A 20,349-nucleotide genomic window follows, 5' to 3' on the forward strand; every position below is an offset into this window, starting at 1 on the left:
TGCTGCTTCACTGCTGGAAACACTAGACGCCCCGGAACGACTGAGGTAAGTATAAAAAACATTTTTATTTTTGTTTTTTTAAATGGGTGAGGTGGGTGAGAGTGAGACTGCAGATCATGAATTGTGTTTGAGGGGGTACTGCACATGATGAAATGATAGTGGGCTGCAAATGATAAAGTAAGGGGGACTGCAGATGAAGTGAAGGGGGATAGGGGACTAAATGATGAAGTAAGGTGAACTGCAAATGATGAAGTGGGGGTGATGGGGACTGCATGCACATCAAGTGAGTGTGAGGGACGGTGGACAGCAATTGAATTGTAGGTGGGGGTGGGGAGAGCCAATGGTATATTGAAGGTAGGGAGAGCAAATAATGAATTTTGAGGGTGGGGAAGAGCAGTTGATAATGAATAGAGGGTGGGAGAGAGAGAAGACATGACAATGAATTGAGGCAGAAGGGGCATGTAGCTATAATGAATCGGAGTTAGGGTTAGAGCGGGAGGTGCATAGTGGGGTCGTCGAGGATAAAGTGACTGGAAATAAATTGGGGGAAAGAGTACAGGTGCTAATTAATTTATATATTAAATGGGGAAAGTGGCTATGTATAGCTAGAAGGGGCTCAGTGGCGTATTATAATTTATATTTGGAATGGTGGGTTGCATAATACCAATTACAGTATATATTAATGGTGGGTGAATGTCTGTATTCAGATGTGTAGTGTAGAAGAAAGGAAAAAAGTGGGGAATGTGTTATGATCCTTAGTGGTTTGAGGATCACAAATAGCTCCAGCTAAGTAACAAAAATAGGACAAGCTCTAGGGAGGTGGCAAACTGGACTGACCGCAAATCTGAACCTATCCAAACACACTAGAAGTAGCCGGTGAGCGTGCCTAAAATCCTAGACGTCTCGAGCCAGCCTGAGGAACTAACTACCCCTAGAGAGAAAGAAAGACCTCTCTTGCCTCCAGAGAAATAATCCCCAAAGATATAGAAGCCCCCAACAGATAATAACGGTGAGGTTAGAGGAAGGCACATACACAGGATGAAAGCAGATTCAGCAAATTAGGCCCACTAATACTAGATAGCAGAAAATAGTAAAGGGGTCTGTGCGGTCAGTAAAAAACCCTTACAAAATATCCACACTGAGATTTCAAGAACCCCCACACCAACTAACGGTGTGGGGGGAGAAACTCAGTCCCCTAGAGCAACCAGCAAGCGAGGAAATCACATTTTAGCAAGCTGGAAAAGTAACATGATAAATGCTGATGATCAAAAAATAAACAAACAAAAACTTAGCTTGTCTTGGAGAGACTGGGAGCAAGGTAGTCACAAGGAATCTGGAGAGCACTGAAAACATTGATTGCAGGCAAGGATCTGAGTATCCAGGTGAGCTAAATAGGAAACCAACCAAGGATAATGAAGCAGCTGATGAAGCCAACCTGCAGAAAGACAACACTACACAGTACCGCTTGTGACCACTAGAGGGAGCCCAAAAATAGAGTTCACAACAGTACCCCCCCCCCTTGAGGAGGGGTCACCGAACCCTCATCAAGACCCCCAGGGCGATCAGGACGAGCAGCGTGGAAGGCGCGAACCAAATCGGCCGCATGAACATCAGAGGCGACAACCCAGGAATTATCCTCCTGACCATAGCCCTTCCACTTAACCAGATACTGAAGTCTCCGTCTAGAGATACGAGAATCCAAAATCTTCTCCACCACGTACTCCAATTCGCCCTCGACCAGCACCGGAGCAGGAGGCTCAACAGAAGGAACCACAGGTACCACATACCTCCGCAACAAAGACCTATGGAACACATTATGGATGGCAAACGATGCCGGGAGATCCAAACGAAAAGACACCGGGTTAAGGATTTCCAAGATCTTATAAGGACCGATGAAGCGAGGCTTAAACTTAGGAGATGAGACCTTCATAGGAACATACCGAGAAGACAGCCACACCAAATCCCCAACACGAAGTCGGGGACCCACACCGTGGCGGCGGTTGGCAAAGCGCTGAGCCCTCTCCTGTGACAATTTCAGATTGTCCACCACATGGCTCCAAATCTGCTGCAACCTATCCACCACAGAATCCACCCCAGGACAGTCAGAAGACTCAACCTGACCCGAGGAAAAACGAGGATGGAAACCCGAATTGCAGAAAAAAGGCGAAACCAAGGTAGCAGAACTAGCCCGATTATTAAGGGCAAACTCGGCCAATGGCAAAAAAGTCACCCAATCATCCTGATCAGCAGAAACAAAACATCTCAAATAAGTCTCCAACGTCTGATTAGTTCGCTCGGTTTGGCCATTAGTCTGAGGATGGAAGGCTGACAAAAAAGACAAATCAATGCCCATCTTAACACAAAAAGTTCGCCAAAACCTGGACACAAACTGGGATCCTCTATCAGACACAATATTTTCAGGAATGCCGTGCAAGCGAACCACATTCTGAAAAAATAGAGGAACCAAATCGGAGGAGGAAGGCAGCTTAGGCAAGGGCACCAAATGGACCATCTTGGAAAAGCGATCACACACCACCCAGATGACAGACATTTTCTGAGATACGGGCAAATCCGAAATAAAATCCATGGAAATGTGCGTCCAAGGCCTTTTCGGGACAGGCAAAGGCAAAAGCAAACCGCTGGCACGAGAACAGCAAGGCTTAGCCCAAGCACAAATTCCACAAGACTGCACAAAGGAACGCACATCCTGTGACAAGGAAGGCCACCAGAAGGACCTGGCCACCAAATCTCTGGTACCAAAAATCCCAGGATGACCCGCCAGCACCGAAGAATGAACCTCGGAAATAACTCTGCTGGTCCATCTATCCGGGACAAACAGTCTCTCTGGTGGACAACGATCAGGTCTATCCGCCTGAAATTTCTGCAGCACTCGTCGCATATCTGGAGAAATGGCAGACAAAATCACTCCCTCTCTGAGAATACCAGCCGGCTCTGAAACTCCCAGAGAGTCAGGCACAAAACTCCTAGAGAGTGCATCAGCCTTCACGTTCTTCAAACCAGGCAGGTATGAGACCACGAAGTTGAAACGGGAGAAAAACAACGACCAACGAGCCTGTCTAGGATTCAGGCGCCTGGCAGACTCGAGGTAAATCAGATTTTTGTGATCAGTCAGGACCACCACACGATGTTTAGCCCCTTCGAGCCAATGTCGCCACTCCTCAAATGCCCACTTCATGGCCAACAACTCCCGATTACAACATCATAATTTCGCTCGGCAGGCGAAAACTTTCTTGAAAAGAAAGCACACGGCTTCATCACAGAGCCCTCAGAGCTTTTCTGCGACAAAACAGCCCCTGCTCCAATCTCGGAAGCATCAACCTCGACCTGGAAGGGGAGAGAGACATCTGGCTGACACAAGACTGGAGCTGAAGTAAACCGGTGCTTAAGCTCCCGAAAGGCCTCCACGGCCGCAGGAGACCAATTAGTCACATCAGAGCCCTTCTTGGTCAAATCCGTCAAAGGTTTAACCATGCTAGAAAAATTAGCGATGAAACGACGGTAAAAATTAGCAAAACCCAAGAACTTCTGAAGACTCTTAACAGACGTGGGCTGAGTCCAGTCATGAATGGCCTGGACCTTGACTGGGTCCATCTCCACAGTAGAAGGAGAAAAAATAAAACCCAAAAAGGAGACCTTCTGTACTCCAGAGGCATTTTGAGCCCTTCATAAATAAAGCATTAGCACGCAGGACCTGAAACACCATCATGACCTGCTTCACATGGGACTCCCAATCATCAGAAAAGACCAAAATGTCATCCAGATAAACAATCATAAATTTATCCAGATATTCTCGGAAAATGTCATGCATGAAGGACTGAAACACAGAAGGAGCATTAGAGAGTCCAAAAGGCATCACCAAGTACTCAAAATGGCCTTCGGGCGTATTAAATGCCGTTTTCCATTCATCTCCCTGCTTAATGCGCACAAGATTATACGCACCACGGAGATCTATCTTGGTGAACCAACTGGCACCCTTAATCCGAGCAAACAAATCAGACAATAATGGCAAAGGATACTGAAATTTGACTGTGATTTTATTCAGAAGGCGATAATCAATACACGGTCTCAAAGAACCGTCCTTCTTGGCCACAAAAAAGAATCCTGCACCAAGAGGGGAAGAGGATGGGCGAATATGTCCCTTCTCCAAAGACTCCTTTATATAACTCCGCATCGCGGCATGCTCTGTGTTGTGAAATTGGATTCTGGGCTCCCCCGGTGGCCACTTGTGGAATTGTACTTGTGTGCATCATCCCCTCTGTTCACCTGCTCCTATCAGGATGTGGGAGTCGCTATATAACCTTGCTCCTCTGTCAGTTTCATGCCGGTCAACAATGTAATCAGAAGCCTTCTGTGCATGTTCCTGCTACTAGACAACTCCTAGCTAAGTTGGACTTTTGTCCTTGTGTGTTTTTGCATTTTGTTCCTGTTCACAGCTGCTGTTTCGTTACTGTGTCTGGAAAGCTCTTGTGAGCGGAAATTGCCACTCTGGTGTTATGAGTTAATGCTAGAGTCTTAAAGTAATTTCTGGATGGTGTTTTGATAGGGTTTTCTGCTGACCATGAAAGTGCCCTTTCTGTCTTCATGCTATCTAGTAAGCGGACCTCGATTTTGCTAAACCTATTTTCATACTTCGTTTGTCATTTCATCTAAAATCACCGCCAATATATGTGGGGGCCTCTGTCTGCCTTTTGGGAAAATTTCTCTAGAGGTGAGCCAGGACTGTCTTTCCCTCTGCTAGGATTAGGTAGTTCTCCGGCTGGCGCTGGGCATCTAGGGATAAAAAACGTAGGCATGCTACCCGGCCACTTCTAGTTGTACTGAGAGAAATTTTCCCAAAAGGCAGACAGAGGCCCCCACATATATTGGCGGTGATTTTAGATGAAATGACAAACGAAGTATGAAAATAGGTTTAGCAAAATCGAGGTCCGCTTACTAGATAGCATGAAGACAGAAAGGGCACTTTCATGGTCAGCAGAAAACCCTATCAAAACACCATCCAGAAATTACTTTAAGACTCTAGCATTAACTCATAACACCAGAGTGGCAATTTCCGCTCACAAGAGCTTTCCAGACACAGTAACGAAACAGCAGCTGTGAACAGGAACAAAATGCAAAAACACACAAGGACAAAAGTCCAACTTAGCTAGGAGTTGTCTAGTAGCAGGAACATGCACAGAAGGCTTCTGATTACATTGTTGACCGGCATGAAACTGACAGAGGAGCAAGGTTATATAGCGACTCCCACATCCTGATAGGAGCAGGTGAACAGAGGGGATGATGCACACAAGTACAATTCCACAAGTGGCCACCGGGGGAGCCCAGAATCCAATTTCACAACAGCTCTGGTATAGACAAATTAAAAAGTCGTCCCTTAGGAAATTTACTACCAGGAATTAAATTTATAGCACAGTCACAATCCCTATGAGGAGGCAGGGCACTGGACCTGGGCTCATCAAATACATCCTGGTAGTCAGACAAAAACTCAGGGACCTCAGAAGGAGTGGAAGAAGCAATAGACACCAATGGAGTATCGCCATGAATTCCCTGACAACCCCAACTAGACACAGACATTGCTTTCCAATCTAAAACTGGATTATGAGCCTGCAGCCATGGCAGACCCAAAACAACAACATCATGTAAATTATGCAGAACAAGAAAGCGAATCACCTCCTGATGAACGGGAGTCATGCACATGGTCATTTGCGTCCAATACTGAGGTTTATTCTCAGCCAATGGCGTAGCATCGATTCCCCTCAGAGGAATAGGAAATTCCAAAGGCTCCAGGACAAAACCACAGCGCCTGGCAAATGACAAATCCATCAGATTCAGGGCAGCACCCGAATCCACAAAGGCCATAACCGAGTAGGACGACAAAGAACAAATCAAAGTAACAGACAAAATAAATTTAGGCTGTATAGTACCAATGGTGACAGGTTTAGCGACCTTTTTTAAGCTTTTAGAGCATGCTGAGATAACATGAGCAGAATCACCACAGTAAAAACATAACCCATTTTGACGTCTATGACTTTGCCGCTCAATTCTGGTCAGAGTTCGATCATATTGCATAGACTCAGGTCTCTGTTCAGAAAATACCGCCAAAGGATGAGCAGATTTGCGCTCCCGCAAACGCCGATCAACCTGAATGGCTAAAGCCATAGAATCACTCAGACTTGTAGGGGTGGGGAACCCCACCATAACATCCTTAATGGCTTCAGAAAGACCTTCTCTGAAATTTGCAGCCAGGGCACACTCATTCCATTGAGTAAGCACTGACCATTTCCGAAATTTTTGACAATACACCTCTGCTTCATCCAGCCCTTGAGAGAGGGCCAGCAACGCTTTTTCTGCCTGATTCTCAAGATTAGGCTCCTCATAAAGCAGTCCAAGAGCCAGAAAAAATGCATCCACATTAAGCAATGCAGGATCTCCTGGCGCCAGAGAGAAAGCCCAATCCTGAGGGTCGCCACGCAACAAGGAGATAACAATTTTAACTTGCTGAGCGGAATCACCAGAGGAACGAGGTCTCAGAGATAGAAATAATTTACAATTATTCCTAAAATTCTGAAACCTAGATCTATCTGCAGAAAACAACTCGGGAATGGGTATCTTTGGTTCTGACATAGGGCTATGAATAACAAAATCCTGAATACTTTGCACCCGTGCAGCAAGATGATCCACACTAGAAGTCAGAGTCTGAACATCCATGTCTGCAGCAGAGCTCAAAAAACACTCAGAATTAAAGGGGATGAAAGAAGCTTTACAAACTGCAGCACACAAAAAAAAAAAAAAAATGTACTCAGGTCTTCTTTTAACCCCTTCCCGACCCATGACGCCACGTAGGCGTCATGAAAACCCGTGCCAATCCGACCCATGACGCCTATGTGGCGTCATGGAATGATCGCGTCCCTGCAGATCGGGTGAAGGGGTTAACTCCTATTTTACCCGATCTGCAGGGAGAGGGGGAGTGGTACTTCAGCCCAGGGGGGGTGGCTTCACCCCCCCGTGGCTACGATCGCTCTGATTGGCTGTTGAAAGTGAAACTGCCAATCAGAGCGATTTGTAATATTTCACCTAAAAAAATGGTGAAATATTACAATCCAGCCATGGCCGATGCTGCAATATCATCGGCCATGGCTGGAAATACTGAAGTACCCCCCCCCACGCCCACCGATCGCCCCCCCCGTCCTCTGTTATGGGGTCCGGTCCCCTCCGTCCGCCTGCCGGCTCCCCCGTCCTCCTGTCCGCTCCCTCCTTGCCCAGACCCACCCCCCCTGTGCTCCGTTCCCCCCCCCCGTGCTCCGATCCACCCCCCCACCACCCCTTCATACTTACCGATCCTCCCGGTGTCCGTCCGTCTCCTCGCTGGGCGCCGCCATGTTGGAAGATGGCGGGCGCATGCTCAGTGCGCCCGCCGAATCTGCCAGTCGGCAGATTCCTTACAGGTACATTTTGATCGCTGTGGTAGGTTCTATCACAGCGATCAAAATAAAAAAATAATAAATAACCCCCCCCCCCTTTATCACCCCCATAGGGACAATAATAAAATAAAGAATTTTTTTTTTTTTTTTTTTTTCCTCTAGGGTTAGGATTAGAACTAGGGTTAGAACTAGGGGTAGGGTTAGGGGTAGGGTTAGGGTTACGGGTAGGGTAATTAGGGGTAGGGTTATGGCATGTGCACACAGAGCGGATCGGCCGTGGATCCGCAGCGGATCGGCCGCGGATCCGCAGCGGATCGGCAGCGGATCGGACGCGGATCGGACGCGGATCCGCAGCGGATCGGCCGCGGATCGGCAGCGGATCCGCAGCGGATTGGCAGCGGATCCGCAGCGGATGGGCCGCGGATCGGCAGCGGATCCGCAGCAGATTGGCAGCGGATCCGCAGCGGATTGGCAGCGGATCCGCAGCGGATTGGCAGCGGATCCGCAGCGGATTGGCCGCGGATCCGCAGCGGATTGGCAGCGGATCCGCAGCGGATGGGCCGCGGATCGGCAGCGGATCCGCAGCAGATTGGCAGCGGATCCGCAGCGGATTGGCAGGGGATCCGCAGCGGATTGGCAGCGGATCCGCAGCGGATGGGCCGCGGATCGGCAGCGGATCCGCAGCAGATTGGCAGCGGATCCGCAGCGGATTGGCCGCGGATCCGCAGCGGATTGGCCGCGGATCCGCAGCGGATTGGCCGCGGATCCGCAGCGGATTGGCCGCTGCGAATTCGAAGCAGTTTTCCATCAGGTTTACAGTACCATGTACACCTAAGGAAAACCAAATCCGCTGTGCCCATGGTGCGGAAAATTCCGTGCAGAAACGCTGCGTTGTATTTTCCGCAGCATGTCAATTCTTTGTGCGGATTCCGCAGCGTTTTACACCTGTTCCTCAATAGGAATCCGCAGGTGAAATCCGCACAAAAAAACACTGGAAATCTGCTGTAAATCCGCAGGTAAAACGCAGTGCCTTTTACCTGCAGATTTTTCAAAAATCGTGCGGAAAAATCTCACACGAATTCGCAACGTGGGCACATAGCCTTAGGGTTAGGGTTGGAATTAGAGTTAGGGTTGGAATTAGGGCTAGGGTTTGAAATAGGGTTAAGATTAGGCTTGTGGTTAGGGTTACGGATAGGGTTAGGGGTGTGTTGGGGTTACAGTTATGGTTAGGGTTGGGATTAGGGCTACGGTTGGGATTAGGGTTAGGATTAGGGTTGGAATTAGGGTTACGGGTGTGTTGCGGTTAGGGTTGTGGTTAGGGGTGTGTTGGGGTTAGGTTTGTGATTAGGGTTATGGCTACAGTTGGGATTAGGATTAGGGGTGTGTTGGGGTTAGTGTTGAAGTTAGAATTGAGGGGTTTCCACTGTTTAGGCACATCAGGGGTCTCCAAACGCAACATGGCGCCACCATTGATTCCAGCCAATCTTGCATTCAAAAAGTCAAATGGTGCTCCCTCCCTTCCAAGCCCCGACGTGCGCCCAAACAGTGGTTTACCCCCACATTTGGGGTACCAGCGTACTCAGGACAAACTGGGCAACAACTGTTGGGGTCCAATTTCTCCTGTTACCCTTGCAAAAATAAAAAATTACTTGCTAAAACATAATTTTTGAGGAAAGAACAATTATTTTTTATTTTCACGGCTCTGCGTTATAAACTTCTGTGAAGCACTTGGGGGTTGAAAGTGCTCACCACACATCTAGATAAGTTCCTTCGGGGGTCTAGTTTCCAAAATGGGGTCACTTGTGGGGTGTTTCTACTGTTTAGGCACATCAGGGGCTCTGCAAATGCAATGTGACGCCCGCAGACCATTCCATCAAAGTCTGCATTTCAAATGTCACTACTTCCCTTCCGAGCCCTGACGTGCGCCCAAACAGTGGTTTACCCCCACATATGGGGTATCAGCATACTCACAACAAACTGGGCAACAAATATTGGGGTCCAAATTCTCCTGTTACCCTTGTGAAAATAAAAAATTGCTTGCTAAAACATCTTTTTTGAGGAAAGAAAAATGATTTTTTATTTTCACGGCTCTGCGTTGTAAACTTCTGTGAAGCACTTGGGGGTTGAACGTGCTCACCACACATCTAGATAAGTTCCTTGGGGCGTCTAGTTTCCAAAATGGGGTCACTTGTGGGGGGTTTCTACTGTTTAGGCATATCAGGGGCTCTGCAAACGTAACATGATGCCCGCAGACCATTCCACCAAAGTCTGCATTCCAAAACGTCACTACTTCCCTTCCGAGCCCCGGCATGTGCCCAAACAGTGGTTTACCCCCACATATGGGGTATCAGCGTACTCAGGAGAAACTGGACAACAACTTTTGGGGTCCAATTTCTCCTGTTACTCTTGCAAAAATAAAAAATTCTGGGCTAAAAAAATATTTTTGAGGAAAGGAAACACATTTATTATTTTCACGGCTCTGCGTTATAAACTTCTGTGAAGCATTTGGGGGTTCAAAGTGCTCACCACACATCTAGATAAGTTCCCTTGGGGGTCTAGTTTCCAAAATGGAGTCACTTGTGGGGAGTTCCTACTGTTTAGGCACATCAGGGGCTCTGCAAACGCAACCTGATGCCCGCAGAGCATTCCATCAAAGTCTGCATTTCAAAACGTCACTACTTCCCTTCCGAACCCCGACGTGTGCCAAAACAGTGGTTTACCCCCACATATGGGGTATCAGCGTACTCAGGAGAAACTGGTCAACAACTTTTGGGGTCCAATTTCTCCTGTTACTCTTGCAAAAATAAAAAAATTCTGGGCTAAAAAATATTTTTGAGGAAAGGAAACACATTTTTTATTTTCACGGCTCTGCGTTATAAACTTCTGTGAAGCACTTGGGGGTTCAAAGTGCTCACCACACATCTAGATTAGTTCCTTGGGAGGTCTAGTTTCCAAAATGGGGTCACTTGTGCGGGAGCTCCAATGTTTAGGCACACAGGGGCTCTCCAAACGCGACATGGTGTCCGCTAATGATTGGAGCTAATTTTCCATTCAAAAAGCCAAATGGCGTGCCTTCCCTTCCGAGCCCTGCCGTGCGCCCAAACAGTGGTTTACCCCCACATATGGGGTATCACCGTACTCAGGACAAACTGGACAACAAAATTTGGGGTCCAATTTCTCCTATTACCCTTGGGAAAATAAAAAATTCTGGGCTAAAAATCATTTTTGAGGAAAGAAAAATTATTTTTTTATTTTCACGACTCTGCGTTATAAACTTCTGTGAAGCACCTGGGGGTTATAAGTGCTCACTATGCATCTAGATAAGTTCCTTGGGGGGTCTAGTTTCCAAAATGGGGTCACTTGTAGGGGAGCTCCAATGTTTAGGCACACAGGGGCTCTCCAAACGCGACATGGTGTCCGCTAACGATTGGAGCTAATTTTCCATTCAAAAAGTCAAATGGGACGCCTCCCCTTCCGAGCCTTGCCATGCACCCAAACAGTGGTTTACCCCCACATGAGGTATCGGCATACTCAGGAGAAATTTCCCAACAAATTTTAGGATCCATTTTATCCTGTTGCCCATGTGAAAATGAAAGAATTGAGGCTAAAAGAAATTTTGTGTGAAAAAAAAGTACTTTTTCATTTTTGCGGATCAATTTGTGAAGCACCTGGGGGTTTAAAGTGCTCACTATGCCTCTAGATGAGTTCCTTGGGGGGTCTAGTTTCCAAAATGGGGTCACTTGTGGAGGAGCTCCAATGTTTAGGCACACAGGGGCTTTCCAAACGTGACATGGTGTCCGCTAACGATGGAGATAATTTTTCATTCAAAAAGTCAAATGGCGCTCCTTCCCTTCCGAGCCTTACCATGTGCCCAAACAGTGGTTTACCCCCACATGTGAGGTATTTGTGTACTCAGGAGAAATTGCCCAACAAAATTTAGGATCCATTTTATCCTGTTGCCCATGTGAAAATGAAAAAATTGAGGCTAAAATAATTTTTTTGTGAAAAAAAAGTACTTTTTCATTTTTACGGATCAATTTGTGAAGCACCTGGGGGTTTAAAGTGCTCACTATGCTTCTAGATAAGTTCCTTGGGGGGTCTAGTTTCCAAAATGGGGTCACTTGTGGGGGAGCTCCAATGTTTAGGCACACGGGGGCTCTCCAAACGTGACATGGTGTCCGCTAAAGATTGGAGCCAATTTTTCATTCAAAAAGTCAAATGGCGCTCCTTCCCTTCCGAGCCCTGCCGTGCGCCCAAACAGTGGTTTACCCCCACATATGAGGTATCAGCGTACTCAGAACAAATTGGACAACAACTTTCGTGGTCCAGTTTCTCCTTTTACCCTTGGGAAAATAAAAAAATTGTTGCTAAAAGATCATTTTTGTGACAAAAAAGTTAAATGTTCATTTTTTCCTTCCATGTTGCTTCTGCTGCTGTGAAACACCTGAAGGGTTAATAAACTTCTTGAATGTGGTTTTGAGCACCTTGAGGGGTGCAGTTTTTAGAATGGTGTCACTTTTGGGTATTTTCAGCCATATAGAACCCTCAAAATGACTTCAAATGTGAGGTGGTCCCTAAAAAAAATGGTTTTGTAAATTTTGTTGTAAAAATGAGAAATCACTGGTCAAATTTTAACCCTTATAACTTCCTAGCAAAAAAAAAAATTGTTTCCAAAATTGTGCTGATGTAAAGTAGACATGTGGGAAACGTTATTTATTAACTATTTTGTGTCACATAACTCTCTGGTTTAACAGAATAAAAATTCAAAATGTGAAAATTGCGAAATTTTCAAATTTTTTGCCAAATTTCCGTTTTTTTCACAAATAAACTCAGAAATTATCGACCTAAATTTACCACTAACATGAAGCCCAATATGTCACAAAAAAACAATCTCAGAATCGCTAGGATCCGTTGAAGCGTTCCTGAGTTATTACCTCATAAAGGGACACTGGTCAGAATTTCAAAAAACGGCAAGGTCATTAAGGCCAAAATAGGCTGGGTCATGAAGGGGTTAATCCCACTTCAGCGATGCATTAAACACTTTTTGGCCTGCAATACTGTTATGATCCTTAGTGGTTTGAGGATCACAAATAGCTCCAGCTAAGTAACAAAAATAGGACAAGCTCTAGGGAGGTGGCAAACTGGACTGACCGCAAATCTGAACCTATCCAAACACACTAGAAGTAGCCGGTGAACGTGCCTAAAATCCTAGACGTCTCGAGCCAGCCTGAGGAACTAACTACCCCTAGAGAGAAAGAAAGACCTCTCTTGCCTCCAGAGAAATAATCCCCAAAGATATAGAAGCCCCCAACAGATAATAACGGTGAGGTAAGAGGAAGGCACATACACAGGATGAAAGCAGATTCAGCAAATGAGGTCCACTAATACTAGATAGCAGAAAATAGTAAAGGGGTCTGTGCGGTCAGTAAAAACCCCTTACAAAATATCCACACTGAGATTTGAAGAACCCCCACACCAACTAACGGTGTGGGGGGAGAAACTCAATCCCCTAGAGCAACCAGCAAGCGAGGAAATCACATTTTAGCAAGCTGGAAAAGTAACATGATAAATGCTGATGATCAAAAAATAAACAAACAAAAACTTAGCTTGTCTTGGAGAGACTGGGAGCAAGGTAGTCACAAGGAATCTGGAGAGCACTGAAAACATTGATTGCAGGCAAGGATCTGAGTATCCAGGTGAGCTAAATAGGAAACCAACCAAGGATAATGAAGCAGCTGATGAAGCCAACCTGCAGAAAGACAACACTACACAGTACCGCTTGTGACCACTAGAGGGAGCCCAAAAATAGAGTTCACAACAGGAATGTGCTCTGGAAGCGGTGCTCTAGATAACTGTGTTATTTTATGCAGAGACGAGTCCTGGCTGAAAGAAGTGATGGCGGTCTGCGCTGGATTAAAAAGAAACGCAAAGATGAAGGACTTCAGCTAGAGACATCACTGGTGTGTCAGTATGTTACCTGTACACTGACACCATACACTATATACTGTATACAGAGCTCCTGTGTATCATGTCACTAGTGATCCCTGTACTACCTATACACTGACACCATACACTGTATACTGTATACAGAGCTCCTGTGTATAATGTCACTGGTGATCACTATATTATCTGTACACTAAACACTATATACAGAGCTCCTGTGTATAATGTCACTAGTGATCACTGTAGTACATGTACACTGACACTATTTATAGAGCTCCTGTGTATAATGTCACTGGTGATCCCTGTATTACCTGTACACTGACACTATATATAGAGCTCCTGTGTATAATGGCATCGGTGACCACTGTATTACCTGTACACAGACACTGCATACTAAGTACAGATCTCCTATGTATAATAGCACTTATGGTGATAGTATTTTTTTTTAATTAATGATCAGTATTGTACTATTCAGTCACAATGTGGTGGTAATATGTTGTCCGGCCATGGTGTGGCGGTATTTGTTCCTTGTATGTGCTATTATTTGGTCACTATGTGGTGGTAATATGTGGTCTGGTCATGGTGTGGTGGCATTTGTTCCTTGTACTGTTGTGAACTCTGTTCTTGGGCTCCCTCTTGTGGTCACAAGTGGTACTGTGTGAGTGCTATCTGGGCTCCCTCTGGTGGCTCTTTTTGTCATTCTGCGGGTCTGTGGCTGGGATCAGCTGTCTCGTTATCTGCTAGTTGGTTTCCTATTTAGCTCACCTGGACCTTCAGTTGTTGCCTGCTGTCGATGTATTCAGTGCTATTTTGATCTCTCCTGACTACATTCGTTATCAGTCTCTCCAAGAGAAGCTAAGTTTCTGTTTGTTCATTTTTTGCTCATCAGTGTTCAATATGTTTCTTTGTTTATGATGAGTTTTGTCCAGCTTGCTAATATGTGATTTCCTCGCTTGCTGGTAGCTCTAGGGGGCTGAGTTTCTCCCCTCACACCGTTAGTTGGTGTGGGGGTTCTTGAACTCTCAGTGTGGATATTTTGTATAGGGTTTTCTACTGACCGCATAGCTTCCTATCTATCTTCTGCTATCTAGTATTAGCAGGCCTCATTTGCTAAATCTGTTTCATTTCTACATTTGTAATTTCCCCTTACCTCACCGTTATTATTTGTGGGGGGCTTTCTATATCTTTGGGGTTATTTCTCTGAGGCAAGTGAGGTCTTTGCTTTCTCTCTAGGGGTAGCTAGTTTCTCAGGCTGTGTCGAGACGTCTAAGAATTCTAGGCACGTTCACCGGCTACCTTTAGTGTGTGCGGTTAGGATCAGGATTGCGGTCAGTCCAGTTACCACCTCCCTAGAGCTCGTCCTATGTTCAGTTACTTAGCTGGTCAGTTCTGTGATCCTCAGCCACTAAGGATCATAACATTGTACGTGCTATTATTCGGTCACCGTGTGGTGGTAATATGTGGTCTGGTCATGTTGTGTTGGTATTTGTTCCTTGTATGTAGTTGGTCACCATGTGGTGGTAATATGTGGTCTGTACATGCTGCTGTGGTATTTGTCCCTTGTATGCGATATTGTTCGGTCACTGTGGTGGTAATATGTGGTCTGCACATGGTGTGGCAGTATTTATTCCTTGTAGATAGTATTATAGGTCACTATGTGGTGATAATGTGGTGTCTGGTCATGGTGTTGTGTTATTTGTCCCTTGTATGTGGAATTATTGGTCATTTGAAAAATTGAAAAATAAATAAAAATATACCTAAATTGTATTGCATATTTTAACAAATGTTTAATAAGTTAGAGTAGAGTAGGGCCCGGCCAAAAGAGTCTACCTTGTCATCGTGGCAGATTAAAAAAACCTTTTGGCCAAAACAAAATCTGCTGGCTATGTGTGTGATCTGGTGATGGGAACTGTTAATGTGTGATTGGTGAGAAGTGTAGTTTTTCCAAGAGTCAGCGGTGGTGCTGTAGACAGTTCGAGGTTTGGAGGCGGGGCTGGGGTGGAGCCTGGGCGGAGCCTTAAGGGGGCCCCGAAAATGTTGCCAGTATGGGGCCCCGAAATTTCTAGTGGCAGCCCTGACTGTTCTTAAAGGAGCAGCACCAGCAGACAAGCTGAATACTTGTCAGCACAGCAGAGTCCTGCATACACTGAGGCCCCTGATCATGTGACCCCTGACTCCTCCCCTCCTGTGACCTTATCACAGGTCCTGTGCACAGAAAAGCCATATATGTGGAGTGCGGCTCTGCAGGTGGAGGTAGGTGCTGGAGATTCCCCATTACTGGGTGCGGGGGACATTAACCCCTTCAGCACTGAGGCTCTTTTGGGGTCTCTGTGTGGTGTGAACAGTGCTGTAACACAGAGGCGTAGCTAGGGTTTTGGTTCGGGGGGGGGGGGGTGAAGCTTCTAAATGGCCCCTAACCAGGTAATCCTGATTAAAACTGGGTGATGCACCCTAAGGGTATGTGTCCACGTTCAGGATTGCATCAGGATTTGGTCAGGATTTTTCATCAGTATTTGTAAGCCAAAACCAGGAGTGGAACAATTAGAAGAAAAGTATAATAGAAACATATGCTCCACTTCTGCATTTATCACCCACTCCTGGTTTTGGCTTACAAATACTGATGAAAAATCCTGACCAAATCCTGATGCAATCCTGAACGTGGACACATACGCTAATAGTGGAGGAGAACCTCAGCAGATGACCGCGCTGTTGCTGAAAATTATCTCTATATACCAATATTGATATTACCGCCATAAGGTCAGTGGTAGATACCAGCCCTACAGAACATATAACAGTTATAGATGGTGACTTACGGCTGACGTTCTTTGTGATAGAATTGATCACTTTTCCCATCTTTTCCATCTGGCCCAGACCGACATGACAACTTCTCCACCCAGGACTCGGCTGCAGAGAATACAACAAAGACACATTTCACTTCTCATATTCCAGCCCCATCACCATCTATTCCCAACCTGCACAAATTCCTCATCCTGCTGATACCCCAATACTGAGCCGCTGCTGCCGTATGTGACCCTATTACTACACCTGATACCCCAATACTGAGCCGCTGCTGCCGTATGTGTCTTTATTACTGCCCCTGATACCCCAATACTGAGCCCCTACTGCCGTATGTGTCCCTATTACTGCCCCTGATACCCCAATACTGAGCCGCTGCTGCCGTATGTGTCCCTATTACTACACCTGATACCCCAATACTGAGCCGCTGCTGCCATATGTGTCCCTATTACTGCCCCGATACCCCAATACTGAGCTGCTGCTGCCGTATGTGTCCCTATTACTGCCCCTGATACCCCAATACTGAGCCGCTGCTGCCGTATGTGACCCTATTACTGCCCCTGATACCCCAATACTGAGCCGCTGCTGCCGTATGTGTCCCTATTACTGCACCTGATACCCCAATACTGAGCCGCTGCTGCCGTATGTGCCCCTATTACTGCCCCTGATACCCCAATACTGAGCTGCTGCTGCCGTATGTGTCCCTAGTACTGCACCCGATACCCCAATACTGAGCCGCTGCTGCCATATGTGTCCCTATTACTGCCCCGATACCCCAATACTGAGCTGCTGCTGCCGTATGTGTCCCTATTACTGCCCCTGATACCCCAATACTGAGCTGCTGCTGCCGTATGTGTCCCTATTACTGCACCTGATACCCCAATACTGAGCCGCTGCTGCCGTATGTGCCCCTATTACTGCCCCTGATACCCCAATACTGAGCTGCTGCTGCCATATGTGTCCCTAGTACTGCACCCGATACCTCAATACTGAGGCACTGCTGCCGTATATGTCCCTATTACTATTACTGCACCTGATACCCCAATACTGAGCCGCTGCTGCCATATGTGACCCTATTACTGCCCCTGATACGGCAGCAGCGGCACAGTATTGGGGTATCAGGTGCAGTAATAGGGACACATACAGCAGCAGCGGCTCAGTATTGGGGTATCAGTGGCAGTAATAGGGAGATATACGGCAGCAGCGGCTCAGTATTGGGGTATCAGGTGCAGTAATAGGGACACATACGGCAGCAGCGGCACAGTATTGGGGTATGTGTCCCTATTACTGCACCTGATACCCCAATACTGAGCCGCTGCTGCCGTATATCTCCCTATTACTGCCACTGATACCCCAATACTGAGCCGCTGCTGCTGTATGTGTCCCTATTACTGCACCTGATACCCCAATACTGAGCCGCTGCTGCCGTATGTGTCCCTATTACTGCACCTGATACCCCAATACTGAGCCGCTGCTGCCGTATGTGTCCCTATTACTGCCCCTGCTGTATTGTTAGAGAAAAAAGTCAAATCACCGCACTCATCATGTTGATTTTTGCTAACGTGAGGATTTATTCAAGATGAGAGACGAAAACAACAGGGCAATAGTATTTTAACGTTTCGGCCACTCAGTGGCCTTGATCACAAAGTGCGTGCCTTAATGGTTGTTTTGTATTCCGTCATGTGATATAAAGATATTCTACTGAGTTCAAGGTTAAAGAAGGCGTCGTATTTCCCAAGATTGGGGAAATAAGGCCTAAGGTCCAATGGGTGGTTGTCAGAGACAGGGTAAATCTGGTTCTAGTACCTCTGTCAAGAGCTAGGTTGGCTTGATATTAGTCTAAATGTCCCGTCCTAGGTGTGAGATCCGGTTTAGATGCAATTACGGTGCTGTTACTTAGGAGCAAAAGCAGCTCCAAGGTGTATAGACCCACTAGAACGAAGTGGGGGTATCTGCTCGGATATCAAATATCCGAGGAAGCGCTATGTGGGAGCTTGAAATCTGCGTTGGTGGTGAGGTGGGAGACGCCGACGCACACTGTGTCTTGGCGGTGAAACCAGCAGGACTGCTGGTTTCACCGCCAAGACACAGTGTGCGTCGGCGTCTCCCACCTCACCACCAACGCAGATTTCAAGCTCCCACATAGCGCTTCCTCGGTTTTTTCGATATCCGAGCAGATACCCCCACTTCGTTCTAGTGGGTCTATACACCTTGGAGCTGCTTTTGCTCCTAAGTAACAGCACCGTAATTGCATCTAAACCGGATCTCACACCTAGGACGGGACATTTAGACTAATATCAAGCCAACCTAGCTCTTGACAGAGGTACTAGAACCAGATTTACCCTGTCTCTGACAACCACCCATTGGACCTTAGACCTTATTTCCCCAATCTTGGGAAATACGACGCCTTCTTTAACCTTGAACTCAGTAGAATATCTTTATATCACATGACGGAATACAAAACAACCATTAAGGCACGCACTTTGTGATCAAGGCCACTGAGTGGCCGAAACGTTAAAATACTATTGCCCTGTTGTTTTCGTCTCTCATCTTGAATAAATCCTCACGTTAGCAAAAATCAACATGATGAGTGCGGTGATTTGACTTTTTTCTCTAGTACTAAGGGGGCTTTTGGCTCCGTTCACTAGCACCATCGAACTCCACCCTAGTCGAGTGCTAGCTCTTCGTCTCTTCCTGCTGTATTGTTCTCTGTGTCCTCTAAATTATAAAGCACCCCTCCATAACATAGTAATAGCGGGTGCAAGTGCCCTAGAAAACAGTACCCACATTTTGCCCCCTAGAAAGTAATATTGCCCTGTGTGCTCCTTTGACAATCACAGTAACCTGAGTTCCCCTATAACAATAAGTGCCCACTATACGTTTTACAATGTCCCGAGTCCCCCTGTACAGCTCCCCTATGCACTAGATGATGCTCTCTTACACAGTCTAATGCCCCTCACTGTACATATACTGACCCCTTACTATCCCTCAAACTGTTTGATAGCTCCAACACTGTAATCTCCACATTGTACGATAACCCCATAGATAGCCTCCATATACAGTGGTGTTCAAAAGTCCTGCATAGGATAAATTGATTTTTCAAGTTTTAAACGTTGTCTGTCGAATATCTTCGATGCTAATATGACATATTATATAAGGTTTTGTTCAGAATACAATTTTGCATTCTCTCCCTGTAATATTTTTACCTTTTGAAGCAGTTTTGCCTGAAATTATTGCAACAATATGGGAATTGAAAGCACAACTAAATATTGTACAGCTTCAGATCCAAAATTAGCCAATCACAGATGAGGTTCTTGTGACCAATCATAACCTGGATATGGCAGCCAATCGCATTGAATTACATTGCATCACATCTGCTGCTTTTGTTTGTTTTATCTGTTGGTCTATCTAGTGAATCATACTGTAGAGTTTTATGATGGCAGCCTTCCGATGAAAGTAATGGTCTGGGGCTGTATGGCAGCCAATGGTGTTGGAAGGCTTCATATTGTGGAGGGTATGGTTAATGCAAAAAAATACATAGACATCCTTAATAAGAAAATGCTGCCTTCTGCTCAGCACCTGTTTTCAGGGGATTATATCTTCCAGGATGAGAATGCTCCTTGTCACAGGGCTAAGACAGTAACGGAATGGAAAATAAAGAACAAGGTGGCTACTATTGACTGGCCAGCTCAGTCCCCGGACCTCAATCCAATTGAAAATATGTGGCACAAGGTATCATTAGAGATATCTAGAAAACAGCCAAGGACCAAGAGTGAGTTGATTGAGGCTCTGATACAGGCCTGGAACCACATCATCACTCGTGAACATCTGCAGAAGCTTGTTCACTCAATGCCACAGAGATACAAGCTGGTGCTCAAGGGCAAAGGCTGGCCAATAAAGTATTAGAAGCTAAAGATGCACTCAAAAGGCCCTTTTCAGGACTCTGAATTAAATAAAAAATAATAAATCTTAAAAAGTAAAATTTAAGTCTGTGTGAACTTGCATTGGAAGTTAATGAGCTTAGAAAGCTGTTCACCATTCTACACACTGTACTGGTGTAGGTATGGTTATGCTGTAAAAAAAATTATCAAAAATGCACATACCATAACAATTTATACAATTGGGACATTCAAAAATGAGTATGGCATACAATGAGGGATTACAAAAACAT

The sequence above is a fragment of the Ranitomeya variabilis genome, chromosome 4, assembly GCF_051348905.1.
Source record: "Ranitomeya variabilis isolate aRanVar5 chromosome 4, aRanVar5.hap1, whole genome shotgun sequence".
In the NCBI taxonomy this organism is placed as follows: domain Eukaryota; kingdom Metazoa; phylum Chordata; class Amphibia; order Anura; family Dendrobatidae; genus Ranitomeya; species Ranitomeya variabilis.